This window comes from Choloepus didactylus, chromosome X, assembly GCF_015220235.1.
Source record: "Choloepus didactylus isolate mChoDid1 chromosome X, mChoDid1.pri, whole genome shotgun sequence".
Taxonomy (NCBI): Eukaryota; Metazoa; Chordata; class Mammalia; order Pilosa; family Megalonychidae; genus Choloepus; species Choloepus didactylus.
The window spans coordinates 29,707,934-29,726,265 of NC_051334.1; the positions used below are offsets into that span (position 1 = coordinate 29,707,934).

Below are 18,332 nucleotides of genomic sequence, written 5' to 3' on the forward strand. Positions count from 1 at the left end.
AACAGATTACTGAAACATTCTTCTGTTAAAGAATACTTGATTAATACATTAATTATCTTGATCATAAATAAAAGTGAAAAGAATAACATGTAAAATAGGCAAAATAATTTTGCTTATGCTGGGTCACTTTACACTAACTCCTTCATTTTGTATAACTGGTATATTCTTCCTTACCTTACAAGGAAGAATGAAAATGAAATTTTGGTTCAACCTGGTAAGTCTGTTCAGCCTAATAATTTAAACTGAGTTTTCTTTGAATGAGACCAGTTTTCAGATTCTCTTCCTATCTACATATTGTTTCTAAGAAGTCTATAGGTCTATAAAGCTTACTCTACCTCATAGCACTAGGGGAAGAAGGACTCTTGGTCTTATATTAGTCTTTTGGCAAGCAGTGACTAGTATCCATATGATGGTTTTGGTCAGGTCACATCCTGGATGTTCTGCTGGCAACTACTGCTGATGCAGTTTATGGCCTTTTCTTCATGATTATATGGCTCCATCTTAGTTCTCGGTGGTGCCAGAAAACCTCCAAGGTCTCACTATGTGTCAGTTAGCTTTAGCAGCCATAACAAACCATCCGAAAATGTAGTGCTTTAAAACAACCGTTTATTTAGCTCATGATTCTGCTGGGCAGTTCCTTGTCTGTGTTGGGTTCACAGGATTGAGGTCATCCAGGGGCTGGATGGCCTTACATGGCCCTATTCACATATCCCTTGTTATCCAGAAGGCTAGCTCAGACTTCTTCAAAACCTGGTAGCTGGGTTCCAAAAGCAGAAAAAAAGGGCAAACTCCACTGTACAACTGCTTTTCAAGCAACCATTTACATAGAGTTTTTAAATAACCCATTGGTTAAAGCAAGTGTGGAAGGGCATGGATAAAGGGAAAAATATTTTATGGCCATTTTCACAATCAACAACATGCTGTGATTGCCTTTCAATTACAGACCCCAGTGCTATAAGAACTCACTCTGGTATACTCCCCAATCAGACTTTAGGCAAGCTCTGTGTTCCATTTGGGGACATGCAGAAATGTCCTGGTGCCACATAAGAACTCAAAGCAGCTTTGGAGTAGTAGCTCTGCCTCTCTCTGTCTAACCACTCCATCGTCCCTTGTTTCCAGAGCAAGTTGGAAAATGACTCCATCTCAGCTTTATCTCCAACCTCTCTTCTATACCTCCTGTGTCTGCCAGGATTCTTAGTTGTAGGCAACATGATCCACTGAAGAATTTAAGCTTAAAACATGTAATAAAGCCAGGATTCTTAGCTGTAGGCAACGTGATCCACTGAAGAATTTAAGCTTAAAACATGTAATAAAATATATTAAGTAGCTTACAGACACTCTGAAAGGACCAAAGGATGGAAAAAGAGGTTGTACACCCAGGATTAAGGAATCCAGAGATTATACAGCCTAGGAAAACACACAATTCCACAACAGACCAACCGCTCAGTTCTTTGACTCTAGAGACTGGATGCCTGAAACTCCACTACAGCTGAAGATCAACTGTTTTGGTCCCCGCATTTTCCAGATGATCCAGTCTTCCCATGTGCAACCACTAACTTATGTTGCTACTTCCAAGCTGAATACTAATGCTAAGAAACTAGGTTACATACAGAACTCTACAGGCAAGAAAAAATGATAAATGTAATTGTATTTAAACTTCCTGCTTCTATTGTACAGGAGAGTAAGCTAGAAATGGTTGCAATTAGGAGCTATGTTACCTAAACTGCAGTATCTACTTTAGTTTCCTGTTACAAACTCCAAGACTAGAGAGGGGAGATCAGGATGCATGACTGACCACCTGCTCCCCCATGTCCATTTCTCCTATCCTTCCCACAATCCCATGAGCTTGAAGCAAATGGCCTTCTACTTTCTCTCTTGCATGTGCTTCATCTATGGCATAACTACTTTTCTCTCAGGAGCACTGAGCCTTAATGGTAGATGGCTCCATAAGAAGCGTAGTCTGAGACAAAGATCCATATGCAGATGATTTGTAAAGGACGTGCTCTTGGGATAAACTGGTAAAGGAATGGGAACAGAACAGCAGGATAAGGAAGTGGGAGAAGCAAATCAAGGTTGCAATTGCAGACAAGGCCCTTAGGAGGACAGCCTCAGCTTGATCAGGCAGAAGAATTCTGAAGTATAGTGCCTCAGAGTTTGTCCCAATTAGAGACAAGGGAACTAGGCTTTCCTATTAGTGGATTCTTTAGCTGTGATTGGCTAAGGGCCGCCCCAGTGGCATATAAACTCCTAAGCAGTTCCAGCTCTCTGCAACTGTGGGCAAAGCTGACTTCAGGAGTCCAGTGACAGTCCTACAACTGGTGGGTGGGAGGGAGATCAGAAGCAAAAGCACACTAAAGCTGGGGGGTAGGAAGTACAGAAACAATAATAACAATAAAAAGGGTCACGAGATCTGGATGAAGCACAGTGATGCACACTATGAGGTATCTTCTCATTACTATAGAAAAAAACAATATCATGCAGTCCACTGGGCCTGGCTTTTAAAAATGCAATGGTATAGTGGCTTGGCACTCAACATCCATTCCACCCTCTTTATAGTGTGCCCTCCTGTTCTGTAGTAGCTGGAAAGCAAAAACTACATTTCCCAGGCTCCCTTGCAATTAGGGATCCGGAAGTGATTTAAATTTGGCCAGATATACTCATGCAAGATTTAGAAAGGCAGAGGATGAGCTTCTGCTTTTCTGGTACTGTTTTTCTTTGGTGGCAAACATGGTTTTGGAGGCACTTGGTTTGCTGTGGCAGCATTAACAGAGGTCTCAGGATCCAGTCATAATGTTGAGAAACAGGATATGAGGCATTCATTTTGCTCGTGTGGGTCATAGCAGGAGTGACACGGCTCCGGAGATCACAGCAGCAGTTTCCAGATCATGGTGGCTTCCTGCTTGTGGCAATAACAGCATAGTTCTGAAGTCAGGAACCTCCTGATCATATAACAGGCAGCAACAGTCTTGATGGCCAGGTTCTGTGGTGAGTCTGTGGGATTTGTTCCTGAAAGCACAAACTAGAGTCTTTTTCTTCTGCCCTCCCCACAATTCTATAATGAATCCCTTCCTGCTTAAAATAGTTAAAGTGTAGTCCCTTGTATACAATTGAACCCTGATATAAACAACATGTTACAGGGAATTAAAATAATTTTTAAAATCTTTTTATCTCAAAAAATATATCAATGTGGTTTTCCTTTTTGTATTCATATTAGGTGACTTTTGCCTTGGTTGGCTTGATGCATCCATTAAACCAAATGAAAATTTTCTTCAATTCAAAAATCCTATCTTAGTAGTCAAAAATTGAAGATTGACTTTTTCTTTATCTTTGTATTCCTTCCATAAAGTCTATCTCCCCATCCCCATCCCCACACATATAGATGCAACAGATGAATTAAGCAAAAAGTCACATACATATAAATACAAAAAGGAAAAACACATTAATATACTTTAAAGTAGCATCTCTGTTATACATATTTATAACTCTTTCTTTAGGATACATTCCCAGAAACGAAATTATTTTATGAAAATTTTTCATTCTGGTACTTATTTCCCATCATTTCATAGAATCTTGCACCAAAATATTTACCTTCCACAATATAGGATTCCTTTATAGCATTCATCCATTGCACACTTCCCCAAAATAAGAATCCTGATAATATTTCTTGCTAAATTGATTAATGAATGATAGTCTCTTATTGTTGCATCAGTTGCATTTTTTGGTTACTGTGATATTTGAACATTTTACAATATTTATTGAACTAAATGTATTTCCATTAGGTTAAAGAATCGTTAATATCCGAAGGACTTTTGTGTGTAAAACAGAAAATCACAACCACCTTGAATTTACTTTAATGATCATTCTATTAAATGTATATGTCTAATAAAGAAAACTGTGAAAGTCAATTTTTGTTAAACACAGATTAAATGCAGACAATTAATTTTCCTTGAACAATTTAAACTGCTATAACAAATTTAATGTAGCTGCTTCTTTTTGAACACTTCAAACACCTTATCAGCAGTTTGAACATTTCAAACACCTTCGACAGCAGATAGAAAATTAATAAATACAGTGATTATAAAACTTATTCCTACAAAATAGCTCCTAGGGTTCCAGTTTTGGTGTCATCCAAGATGCTGAATTAGGACACCAGGCTCCCTCAGCCAAGATCAGTCTCTGAGAGATTATATCAAGTGTGGAGAAAACTAGGAGATACCCTTCAGAGGTTCAGGCATCTGTTATGGGCATTTTCAGGAGTAAAATCAGGGAAGTACAGAAACAATGCTGAGAATCTGAGGAAAGTGGGTAGAGACTGATGAATCTCCAGCAGTCAATCCCCCATTCCCCCCCAACTTTCAGGGCTGGTGCCTTCTCCAAATATTCTGGTGGTGGGGTTATTGGAGGGAAGGTTTTGACATGAAAAAATAGCTCTGCCCTAGGACTTATTCCTCCCATGCAGGCTCTTTGAACTCCTCTGAGCTAACACAAAATGAGATCTGGCATCCAGCCCTCTCCCCCTAGTCATTGCTGGATAAGAAATATGAGTCAACAAATGAGTCAAGGCATCTGAAGAGCAGGACAATTTCAAAACAAAAATTATTTGAAAAGAATCCATCTTCAGCAGAAATATTACAATACAGGAAACATTCATTGAAAAAATAATAAACATAATACAAAATCTCTTCTTTATGAGAAATACACCTAAAGCAACAAGGACTTGGAAAGGCTGAAAGTAAAAGGATAGAAGAATTCATATCAGGCAAATACCAATCAAGAGTAATTAGTATCAGACAAAAAAAGATTTTTGAAAACAAAACATTATTAGGGTTAGAGAGGGTCAGTGCACAATGAAAAAAGATTTATTTTGCCAAAAAAATATAGAAACTCTATGGATAAACCTAATAAATGGCCTCAAAATATGTAGAGTTAAAATTAACAGAACTATAAGAATGAAAAGGAAAAACTGATACCATCATAATGGGTGATTTCAGTATACCTCTTTCAATATTGATAGATTCAAAAGACAAAATCCAGCAAGACTATAGAACATCTGAACACAATTAAGAATCTTGAACTAATAGGCCCATATAAAACTTTTTATCTAAAAATTTGAGAATACACATTTTCTTAAAAATGTATTTTGTAAATGAGACAGTTAAAAAACGAGATTGTGTACTGGGTCATAAAGCGAACTTAACAAATTTCAAAGCATAAGTATCATGCAGACTATATTCCCTGACTACAACCCAATTAAATTAGAAAGACAGCAAAAGTACATTAACAAATATATTTATTGTTGGGAGACAATTCTCCATGGGTCTCATGTTTCTGCAAGTCTGGCAAGCAGAGGCACTGATTGGCTTTCTTTCAGACTATCTTGCTAAGGATATTTGGGTAGCAAACAGGCTTGGAAGATAGAGATACTCTCTTCCTCTGGAGAAAAGGGCAGGCATGCTTACTGTCCAGTATAGAAGATTTGGGTTCCCTAAACTCAAGGTTCCTCTCCTGTAATGCAACTGACTGCAAATGCAGGTGTCACCTAGCTGTCTTTGCATCACCCTGAGGGAACCAGGGCTTGGGGAACTGACACATGAAAATGTGGACAGTCTGACTACTGCTAATGCTGGGTATAATAAAGTCCTTTTTCTCTGACCTAGGAGTCTCAAAGCTTCTGTCAGCATCCATGAAACTGTGGTAGGTTATATTGTTAGCTTGTAAGGAAGGTAAAATATCAGACCCTTCATGGCTGTTGAGATCCACATTTTCAAAATTTTAAAAACACACTGCTAAATAGCACATAATGAAAATTGTAATATATCTAAAACTGAATGACAATGAAAATATTGCATATCAAAACTGAAAGGATATAGGAAAAGCACTGCTTTGAAGATTTCATAGCTTTAAATACTTGTATTAGAAAAGAAAAGCTGCAAATTGATTAGACATTTGTGAAAGAACATTAGATTAAACTCAAAGAGAGCAGAAGAAAAATTAAACTAACTGTAAATCAATGAAATAGAAAATAAAGACACAGAAAAACAGCAACAAAGACAAAAATTGGTCCTTTAGGAAAATAAAAACTTACAAAATAGACATACTTCCAGCAAGATTCATCAAGAAATAGAGAAAAGAGGAGACACCAAAATAAAAATAAAAAGGGAGCACCAAACTCAGATAAAGCAGAGATTATAAAGATATTGAAAACAAATAAACTTTAAATATTTAGGTAAAATGGACAAATTCTTAGAAAAATATAACCTACCAGAATTGACTTAAGAAAAAATATAAGCTCAATTGGTCCCTTAAATACTAAAGAAATTGAAGTAGTAATTAAAATCTTCCTATGCCCTGCCAGATCAAGATGGTAGAGTAAGACCCTTTAGAGCTCTGTCTCCCCACAGAATCTTTGAACAACCTACAAGAACTGGCAGAAACATCTTTCTCAAAACAATAGCAAACAGTGAAAGGACTGCAGTGACAGGGCAAGTGCTGAAGCAAGAAAAAGGCTACATAAAATTTATAGGATCACATGGTGCACTAGCTGGCCCCTCCCCCAACCCTCACATGCTTGGCGTGGAGCCAGCCTGCACTCATAGTGTGGATTCCTGAGCCCAATTCCAGAGGGAGCAGAGAAACTCTCATGTATACACTGGGAGCATATCTGGCCCAATCTGTCTGGTGGTGGCCTGAGAGACTCACCATCCCAGAACTTTCCCTGCGTGTAGAAGGCAGCTCACAGAGCTTTCCTACCAAATGCTGTGGGAACAGTCAGGTCGTGCTGCACGGGCCAAGCGATTGCTGGCTGTGATGCATACAGTGCCGTGCCCGGGACCATGAGGAAACTATTTCCTAGGGAAGAGGGGACGTTTGGAACTGTGTAAATGGGGGAATTCCTAGGGAAACACACACACACCCAAGACAAAATGCATGCCCAGAAAAGGATCCAGGAAGCCCCTATGTCTGGGCCTGGAGCTATTCTCTAAACTCACTTTATGGCTAAGCCCTGAAAGAGAGTGCTCCCACAGGTCAATCATCAAAGACTGGGAAAGATGTTTTACTTTTGTCCTTCCTTTTCTTTTTTTTTTTTGTTAGCTCCTGGCATTTGTTAGCTCTGTCATAACACTAGCTGGATACAAGCTTAAGGAACAGATGCTTCAGAGTCTAAATTCCAGTGATAACCCATTAAATTATCAAAATATCCAGGTTTCAACAAAGGATTACAAAACATACAAAGAAACAGGAAGGGATGGCCAGGCAAAGAGGAAATTAAAGCACTAAAAACCATCCATACAGAGGACCAGATCTGGGATATAACTGACAAAGACTTCTGTGCCGGTTTGAATGTATTATGTCCCCCAGAAAAAGCCATATTCTTTGATGCAGTCTTGTGGGGCAGATGTTTTGGTGCTGATTAGATTTGCATGGAAATGCGCCCCACCCAACTGTAGGTGATAACTCTGATGAGATATTTCCATGGAGGCATGGCCCCACCCATTCAGGGTGAGCCTTGATCAGTGGAGCCATGTAAATGAGCTGATGGGCAGAGAGAACTCAGTGCAGCTGCAGCTGTGAGTGACATTTTGAAGAGGAGCTAAGCCAAGAGGGACACTTTGAAGAATGCACAGGAACTGAGAGAGGAGCTGCAGATGATGGGACAGTTTGAAGACAGCCGTTGAAAGCAGACTTTTGCTCCAGAGAAGCTGTGAGAGGAAAAACTCCCCAAGAGCAACTAAGAGTGACATTTTTGAGGAACTGCAGCCTAGAGAGGAACGTCCTGGGAGAAAGCCATTTAGAAACCAGAACTTGGAGCAGACGCCAGCCACATGCCTTCCCTGCTAACAGAGGTTTTCCGGACACCATTGGCCATCCTCCAGTGAAGGTACCCGATTGCTGATGTGTGTACCTTGGACACTTTATGGCCTTAAGACTGTAACTGTGTAACCAAATAAACCCCCTTTTATAGAAGCCAATCCATTTCTGGTGTTTTGCATTCTGGCAGTATTAGCAAACTAGAACTTCTTAAAAAGGGTTCAAATTATGCTCCAAGAGCTAAAGGATAACATGAACAAGAAACTGAAGGAAATCAGGAAAATGATAGATGAACACAAAGAGAGAGAGAGCTGAAAGTTATGAAAAGGAACCAAACAGAGTTGAAGACCACGGTAATAGTAATTAAAAATTCTCTAGAGGGGTTCAACAGCAGATTGGAGCTAGCAGAAGAATCACAGCACTTGAAGATAATGCCATTGAAATCATTCAGTCCAAGGAGCAGAAAGAAGAAAGAATTAAGAAAAGTGAACAAAGCCTGAGGAACCTGCAAGACACCATCAAGCTTACCAATATGCATGGTGGGAGTCCCAGAAGGAGAAGAAAGAGAAAAAGGGACATAGAGAATATTCAAATAAATAAGGGCTGAAAATGTCCCCAATTTAATGAAAGACATGAATACACACATCAGAGATATGCGAGAAATTCCAAACAGGATAAACCTAAATAGCCCCATGCCATTGTACATTACAGTCCAACTGCCGCATGCCAAAGATAAAGTGAGAATTCTAAAAGCTGCAAGAGAGAAGCAATATGTCACATATAAAGGAGCCTCGATAAAATTAAGTGCTAATTTTTCATCAGAAACCATGGAGGCAAGAGGGCAATGGGATGACATACAAAGGTGCTAAAAGTAAAAAACTGCCAACCAAGAATTCTATAGCCAGCAAAATTGTCTTCCAAAACTGAGGGAGACATGGTGTGTGAATATATCTCAATAAAATTGCATTAAAAAAGAAAAAAATAAACAAAAGAGAGACAAAAAAAAATGAGGGAGAGGTTAAAACATTCCCAGATAAACAAAAGCTAAGGGAATTCATCACCACTAGACTTGCTTTACAAGAGATGTTAAAGAGAGTTCTGCAGGTTGAAAGGAAAGGACAATAGACAATATACCGAAGCTGCATGAATGCAAAGAAACAGATTCCTCCTCAACTAACTCTACTAGTCTAGCATATACCTGATATCAAAACTACACAAAAACAGAAAAAAGGAGCATAATAAACCTGTTTTTCCTCATTAATATAGACATAGAAATTCTAAATATTTATTGGAAAATCAAGTCCAACAACAAAAAAAATTTAATTCTCTACATTAACACAGTAAACTTGAAAAATCTGATTGTCATTTCAAAGCAGTAAAAGCAAGTAATAAAATTTAACATAATTTCTTGATAAAAATCCCTAATAGCTTTGGGATAGAATTTGCTTCACTTGATAATGAGTATAATATAACTATAACATATATTATCACAAAATGGAAAAATATATAAATATTTTCATTAAAAGCAAGAATATGACAAACATGCCCACTGTCACCACTTATATTCAAAGGAGGCCTTAGCCAGAAAAATAAGAAAAGAAATTAGGGGCATAAGAATTGGAAAGCAGACCACCAGAAAACTTGGTAGGTTATGTGATTATTTACATAGAAACCCCAAAAGAATCTAACAAAAATTATTAGAAGTAATAGGAGAGTTTAGAAGGTTAGCTGATATAGGCTTAATATACAAAAGTCAATCACATGGTAGCATGTTATTGTGAGAATAATTCACAGTACTGAATGGTGAGTAAATGTGGTAGGAAAGGGAAGTTTAGAGTCATGTATGACACCAGAAGGAAAGTTGGAGGTTAAAACATGGAAATGAATCTTGTGATGGACAATGTCTGTGATTAACTGTACAAATATAAAGAAGTTCTTTCATGAACTAGAACAAACGTAGGACACTATTACAAGAAGTTAACAATAGTGGGATATATGGGGAAAATATACCTATTGCAAACTATGGACTATAGCTAACAGTAATATTTTAATACTCTTTCATCAATAACAAACATACCACGCCACACTGTGGGTCAACAATAGGAGGAGATAAGGAGTATGGGAGGATATGGGTTTTTCTTTTTTATTTTTATTTAGTTTCTGGAGTAATGAAAATGTTCTAAAATTGATCGTGGTGGTGTATGCACAAATATGTGATGATACTGTGAACCAAACTGTATACTTTGGATGGATTGTATGGTGTATGGATATACCTCAAGGAAATTGCATCAAAAAAAACCTCAATCACATTTCTGTACATCAGCCGCAAATGATGAGAGGATCTAAATTAAAGAAGATATCACTATAAATTGTACAGGAGAATACCAACTATGTAGGAATATATCTAATGAAACATGGACACCACGTCTGCGGCAGAAATTATAAATTTTTAAAGACATTAAACAATTTCTAAACTAATAAAGAGTTGAACTCTATTTATGGATAGGAAGACTTAATAGTATAATGTTGTCAATTCTCCTAAAATGTATCTGTAGCCAGAGTCAGCAAACTGTAGCTGACTATTACAACTCTTAGCTCCAGGCCAAATCTGGTCCGTGTCCTGTTTCCCTATGGCTCCGGAGCTAAGAATATTTTTTACATTTTTAAAGAGTTGGAGGAAGAAGAGGAAAAAAGGGAGGAAGAAATGGAGGAAGAGAAGGAGGAGATGGAGGAAGCAACAGACTGAATGTGACCTACAAAGCCAAAAACATTTACCGTCTGACCCTTAACAATTTGCCAATCCCCAATATACAATGCCAACACAATTTCAATCAAAATCCAAAAAGTGTTTTTTTCCATGTAGCTTAACAAATTAATTCTAACATTTATATGGAAGAATAAAAGACCAAGAATATCCAGGAAACTTCCATAGAAAAATAAAAAGAAAAGAACTTACCCTACCAGATACTGGGACTTAGTATGAAGTCTAGTAAATAAGATAATGTGGCACTGTAGAATAAATGGAGACTAGAAGTATACCCTCAAATTATTAAACTTTGGAAAATGGCTGAGATCAAATGCTAGATTGATGGGAAAAAGAGGAACTGTTAAATATCTGGGACTGAAAAAAATGGTTATTCAATTTGAAAAAGATGACATTGGATTTCTTACTATCCACCATATACAAAACTGAGCTGCAGCTAAATTAAGTGCTTATATAAAAAAGAAAACATTAAAACTTGCTTTTAAAAAAAGGTGTATACTATTTTAAATCTTAGAATAGGGAAAGAATCCTTAAAAGACAAAAAAAGTGCTAACTCCAATGATTAATGAATTTGACTATATTAAAATTTAAAATGTTTGTTCATCTTAAAGAAAGTAAAAAGCCAAGTCACAAACTAGAAGATATCTGCAATGTGCACAAACAGCAAAAAATTGTACTAAGCAAATATTGAAATGCTGAAAAATAAATACAAAAAGGAAAATAACCCAATTGAAAAAGGCATTAAAGGCATGTACAAGCATTTTACAGAAGAGGTAACACCTATAGCCCTTCAACATAAAGATTTTCAGCTTAATTAGTGATCAGGCAAGTATAAATCAAAATCCAAATGAAATGCCATATTACGTATGCTACACTGGCAAAAAAATTTAAAGTCAGACAATGTCAAGATTTGACAAGGATGTCGATTGACAAGATGTCTTATATATTGCTGTCAAGGTTGGGTTTTATCTCCTAAAGTTAAAAATTCACATAGATCGCGGAAGAGGCGGGGCAAGATGGCGGATTGGTGAGCTGTATGTTTTAGTTACTCCTCCAGGAAAGTAGGTAGAAAGCCAGGAACTGCGTGAACTGGACACCGCAGAGCAATATGACTTTGGGCATACTTCATGCAACACTCATGAACACATTGAACTGCTGAGATCAGCGAAATCTGTAAGTTTTTGCGGCCAGGGGACCCGTGCCCCTCCCTGCCAGGCTCAGTCCCATGGGAGGAGGGGCCATCAGCACTGGGAAGGAGAAGGGAGAACTGCAGTGGCAGCTCTTATCGGAAACTCATTCTACTGCTCCAAACTCCAATCATAGATAGACTGAGACCAGACACCAGAGAATCTGAGAGCAGCCAGCACAGCAGAGAAGAGATAGGCATAGCAAAAAACAGCACGAAAAACTCCAAAATAAAAGCGGAGGCTTTTTGGAGGTCTGGTGAACATAGAAAGGGGAAGGGCAGAGCTCAGGCCCTGAGGCTCATATGCAAATCCCGAAGAAAAACTGATCTCTCTTCCCCCTAGATCTTTCCTTAATGGCCCTAATTGCTTTGTCTCTTGAAATTTCAATAACCCATTAGATCTGCGAGGAGGGCCTTTTCTTGTTTCTGTTTCTAAAACAATTACTCTAAGAAGGCCAATACAGAAAGCCTCAAAGACTTGCAATTTGGGCAGGTCAAGACAAGAGCAGAACTAAGAGAGCTCTGAGACAAAAGGCAATAATCCAGTGGCTGAGAAAATTCACTAAACACCACAACTTCCCAAGAAAAGGGGGGTGTCCACTCACAGCCATCATCCTGGTGGACAGGAAACACTCCTGCCCGTCGCCAGCCCCATAGCCCAGAGCTACCCCAGACAACCGAGTGTGACGGAACTGCTTCAAATAACACGCACACACCACAAAACTGGGAGTGGACATTAGACTTCGCTGCACCATCAGCTGGTTGTCCCAGAGTTGGGAAGGTGGAGCAGTGTGAATTAACAAAGCCCCATTCAGCCATCATTTCAGCACACTTGGAGCCTCCCTACACAGCCCAGCAGCCCAGAACCGCCCTGGGGGGATGGCACTCACCTGTGACATAGCACAGTCATCCCTCAACAGAGGACCAGGGGGTGCATGGCCTGGAAGAGGGACCCAATTGCAAGTCTCAGGGGCCACACGCCAATACCAAGGACTTGTGGGTCAGTGGCAGAGACAAACTGTGGCAGGACTGAACTGAAGGATTAGACTATTGCAGCAGCTTTAAAACTCCAGAACACCAGGGAGATTTGATTGTTAGAGCCACCCCCCTCCCTGACCACCCAGACACATGCCCCATATACAGGGTGGGCAACACCAACTACACACGCAAGCTTGGTACATCAATTGGACCCCACAAGACTCACTCCCCCACTCACCACAAAGGCAAAGCAGGGGAGAACTGGCTTGTGGAGAACAGGTGGCACGTGGACGCCACCTGCTGGTTACTTAGAGAAACTGTACTCCAAGAAGCTGCAGATCTGATAAATTAGAGATAAGGATTTCAGTTGGTCTACAAATCCTAAAAGAACGCTATCAAGTTAAGCAAATGCCAAGAGGCCAAAAACAACCGAAAATTCTAAAGCATATGTAAAAAACAGACGATATGGATAACCCAAGCCCAAGCACCTAAACCAAAAGATCAGAAAAGACACAGTACCTAGAGCAACTAATCAAAGAACTAAAGATGAACAATGAGACCATAGTACGGGATACAAAGGATATCAAGAAGACCCTAGAAGAGAATAAAGAAGACATTGCAAGACTAAATAAAAAAATAGATGATCTTATGGAAATTAAAGAAACTGTTGACCAAATTAAAAAGATTCTGGATACTCATAGTACAAGACTAGAGAAAGTTGAACAACGAATCCGTGACCTGGAAGATGACAGAATGGAGAACGAAAGCACAAAAGAAAGAATGGGGAAAAAAGTCAAAAAAATCGAAATGGACCTCAGGGATTTGATAGATGATATAAAACGTCCAAATATAAGACTCATTGGTGTTCCAGAAGGGGAAGAAAAGGGTAAAGGTCTAGGAAGAGTATTCAAAGAAATTGTTGGGGAAAACTTCCCAAATCTTCTAAACACCATAAATACACAAATCATAAATGCCCAGCGAACTCCAAATAGAGTAAATCCAAATAAACCCACTCCGAGACATATTTTGATCACACTGTCAAACACAGAAGAGAAGGAGCAAGTTCTGAAAGCAGCAAGAGAAAAGCAATTCACCACATACAAAGGAAACAGCATAAGACTAAGTAGTGACTACTCAGCAGCCACCATGGAGGCAAGAAGGCAGTGGCATGATATATTTAAAATTCTGAGTGAGAAAAATTTCCAACCAAGAATACTTTATCCAGCAAAGCTCTCCTTCAAATTTGAGGGAGAGCTTAAATTTTTCACAGACAAACAAATGCTGAGAGAATTTGCTAACAAGAGACCTGCCCTACTGGATATACTAAAGGGAGCCCTACAGACAGAGAAACAAAGAAAGGAGAGAGAGACTTGGAGAAAGGTTCAGTACTAAAGAGATTCAGTATGGGTACATTAAAGGATATTAATAGAGAGAGGGAAAAATATATATGACAAACATAAGCCAAAGGATAAGAAGGCTGATTCAAGAAATGCCTTCATGGTTATAACGTTGAATGTAAATGGATTAAACTCCCCAATTAAAAGATATAGATTCGCAGAATGGATTAAAAAAAATGAACCGTCAATATGTTACATACAAGAGACTCATCTTAGACACAGGGACACAAAGAAATTGAAAGTGAAAGGATGGAAAAATATTTCATGCAAGCTACAGCCAAAAGAAAGCAGGTGTAGCAATATTAATCTCAGATAAAATAGACTTTAAATGCAGGGATGTTTTGAGAGACAAAGAAGGCCACTACATACTAATAAAACGGGCAATTCAACAAGAAGAAATAACAATCATAAATGTTTATGCTCCCAATCAAGGTGCCACAAAATACATGAGAGAAACACTGGCAAAACTAAAGGAAGCAATTGATGTTTCCACAATAATTGTGGGAGACTTCAACACATCACTGTCTCCTATAGATAGATCAACCAGACAGAAGACCAATAAGGAAATTGAAAACCTAAACAATCTGATAAATGAATTGGATTTAACAGACATATATAGAACATTACATCCCAAATCACCAGGATACACATACTTCTCTAGTGCTCATGGAACTTTCTCCAGAATAGATCATATGCTGGGACATAAAACAAGGCTCAATAAATTTAAAAAGATTGAAATTATTCAAAGCACAATCTCTGACCACAATGGAAAACAATTACAAGTCAATAACCATCAGAGACTTAGAAAATTCACAAATACCTGGAGGTTAAACAACACGCTCCTAAACAATCAGTGGGTGAAAGAAGAAATAGCAAAAGAAATTGCTAAATATATAGAGATGAATGAAAATGAGAACACAACATACCAAAACCTATGGGATGCAGCAAAAGCAGTACTGAGGGGGAAATTTATAGCACTAAATGCATATATTAAAAAGAAAGAAAGAGCGAAAATCAAAGAACTAATGGATCAACTGAAGAAGCAAGAAAACAAACAGCAAACCAATCCTAAACCAAGTAGAAGAAAAGAAATAACAAGGATTAAAGCAGAAATAAATGACATAGAGAACAAAAAAACAATAGAGAGGATAAACATCACCAAAAGTTGGTTCTTTGAGAAGATCAACAAGATTGACAAACCCCTAGCTAGACTGACAAAATCAAAAAGAGAGAAGACCCATATAAACAAAATAATGAATGAAAAAGGTGACATAACTGCAGATCCCGAAGAAATAAAAAAAAATTATAAGAGGATACTATGAACAACTGCATGGCAACAAACTGGATAATGTAGAGGAAATGGACAATTTCCTGGAAACATATGAACAACCTAGACTGAACAGAGAAGAAATAGAAGACCTCAACCGACCCATCACAAGCAAAGAGATCCAATCAGTCATCAAAAATCTTCCCACAAATAAATGCCCAGGGCCAGATGGCTTCACAGGGGAATTCTACCAAAATTTCCAAAAAGAACTGACACCAATCTTACTCAAACTCTTTCAAAACATTGAAGAAAATGGAACACTACCTAACTCATTTTATGAAGCTAACATCAATCTAATACCAAAACCAGGCAAAGATGCTACAAAAAAGGAAAATGACTGGCCAATCTCCCTAATGAATATAGATGCAAAAGTCCTCAACAAAATACTTGCAAATCGAATCCAAAGACACATTAAAAAAATCATACACCATGACCAAGTGGGGTTCATTCCAGGCATGCAAGGATGGTTCAACATAAGAAAATCAATCAATGTATTACAACACATTAACAATTCGAAAGGGAAAAATCAAATGATCATCTCAATAGATGCTGAAAAAACATTTGATAAAATCCAACCTCCGTTTTTTTTTTTCCTTTTCTATTTTTTTTTTATTAAATTCAGTTTTATTGAAATACATTCACACACCATACAATCATCCATGGTATACAATCCACTGTCCACAGTATGATAACATAGTTATGCGTTCATCACCACAATCTATCTCTGAACATTTTCCTTACATCAGAAAGAACGAGAACAAGAATAAAAAATAAAAGTGAAAAAAAACACCCAAATCATCCCCCCATCCCACCCCATTTGTCCTTTAGTTTTTATCCCCATTTTTCTACTCATCCATACACGAGATAAAGGGGGTGTGATCCACAAGGTCTTCACAATCACACTGTCACCCCTTGTAATCTACAATATTATATAATTGTCTTCAGGAGTCCAGACTGCTGGGTTGGAGTTTGGTAGTTTCAGATATTTACTTCTAGCTATTCCAATACATTAAAACCTAAGAGGTGTTATCTATATAGTGCATAAGAATGTCCACCAGAGTGACCTCTCGACTCCATTTGAAATCTCTCAGCCACTGAAACTATTTCGTCTCATTTTGCATCCCCCTTTTGGTCAAGAAGATACTCTCAGTCCCACAATGCCGGGTCCACATTCATCCCCAGGAGTCATCTTCTGCATTGCCAGGGAGATTTACACCCCTGGGAGTCAGGTCCCACGTAGGGGGAAGGGCAGCGAGTTCACCTGTCAAGATGGCTCAGTTAGAGAGAGAGAGGGCCACATCTGAGCAACAAAGAGGTACTCAGGGGGAGACTCTTAGGCACCATTACATGCAAGTTTAGACTCTCCTTTGTGGTAATGAGCTTCATAAGGGCAAGTCCCATGCTCGAGGGCTCAGCACATCAAACCGCCAGTCCCAATGTTTGTGACAACATCAACATCAGTCCAGGTGAGGATGTCCAACACATCCGCACCTTCCCCCAGATCCTTGGGGCTGGGGAGGGGGAGGCTGTAAATATATTTTTTATTATCTGTCCAAATTACTCTGAGATCCAACATCCGTTTTTGATAAAAGCACTTCAAAAGGTAGGAATTGAAGGAAACTTCCTCAATATGATAAGGAGCATATATGAAAAACCCACAGCCAGCATAGTACTTAATAGTGAGAGACTAAAAGCCTTCCCTCTAAGATCAGGAACAAGACAAGGATGCCCACTGTCACCACTGTTATTCAACATTGTGCTGGAAGTGCTAGCTAGGGCAATCCAGCAAGACAAAGAAATAAAAGGCATCCAAATTGGAAAGGAAGAAGTAAAACTGTCACAGTTTGCAGAGGATATGATCTTATATCCGGAAAACCCTGAGAAATCGACGATACAGCTACTAGAGCTAATAAACAAATTTAGCAAAGTAGCAGGATACAAGATTAATGCACATAAGTCAGTAATGTTTCTATATGCTAGAAATGAACAAACTGAAGAGACACTCAAGAAAAAGATACCATTTTCAATAGCAACTAAAAAAATCAAGTACCTAGGAATCAACTTAACCAAAGATGTAAAAGACCTATACAAAGAAAACGACATAACTCTACTAAAAGAAATAGAAGGGGACCTTAAAAGATGGAAAAATATTCCATGTTCATGGATAGGAAGGCTAAATGTCATTAAGATGTCAATTCTACCCAAACTCATCTACAGATTCAATGCAATCCCAATCAAAATTCCAACAGCGTACTTTGCAGACTTGGAAAAGCTAGTTATCAAATTTATTTGGAAAGGGAAGATGCCTCAAATTGCTAAAGACAATCTAAAAAAGAAAAATGAAGTTGGAGGACTTACACTGCCTGACTTTGAAGCTTATTATAAAGCCACAGTTGTCAAAACAGCATGGTACTGGCACAAAGATAGACATATAGATCAATGGAATCGAATTGAGAATTCAGAGATAGACCCCCAGATCTATGGCCGACTGATCTTTCATAAGGCCCCCAAAGTCACTGAACTGGGTCATAATGGTCTTTTCAACAAATGGAGCTAGGAGAGTTGGATATCCATATCCAAAAGAATGAAAGAGGACCCCTACTTCACACCCTACACAAAAATTAACTCAAAATGGACCTAAAATGAAGATAAAAAAAAAAAAAAAATGGACCAAAGATCTCAATATAAAAGAAAGTACCATAAAACTCCTAGAAGATAACGTAGGAAAACATCTTCAAGACTTTGTATTAAGCAGCCACTTCCTAGACTTTACACCCAAAGCACAAGCAACAAAAGAAAAAATAGATAAATGGGAACTCCTCAAGCTTAGAAGTTTCTGCACCTCAAAGGAATTTCTCAAAAAGGTAAAGA

The 18,332-nt window shown here is 38.3% G+C and overlaps 1 protein-coding gene across 1 annotated transcript in view; it reads right to left on the reverse strand.

The window, feature by feature from the left end:
• TASL (TLR adaptor interacting with endolysosomal SLC15A4) overlaps window positions 1-18,332 on the reverse strand; it is a 301,857-nt gene that overhangs the window by 125,583 nt on the left and 157,942 nt on the right. The gene's annotated exons all lie outside the window — the stretch shown is intronic.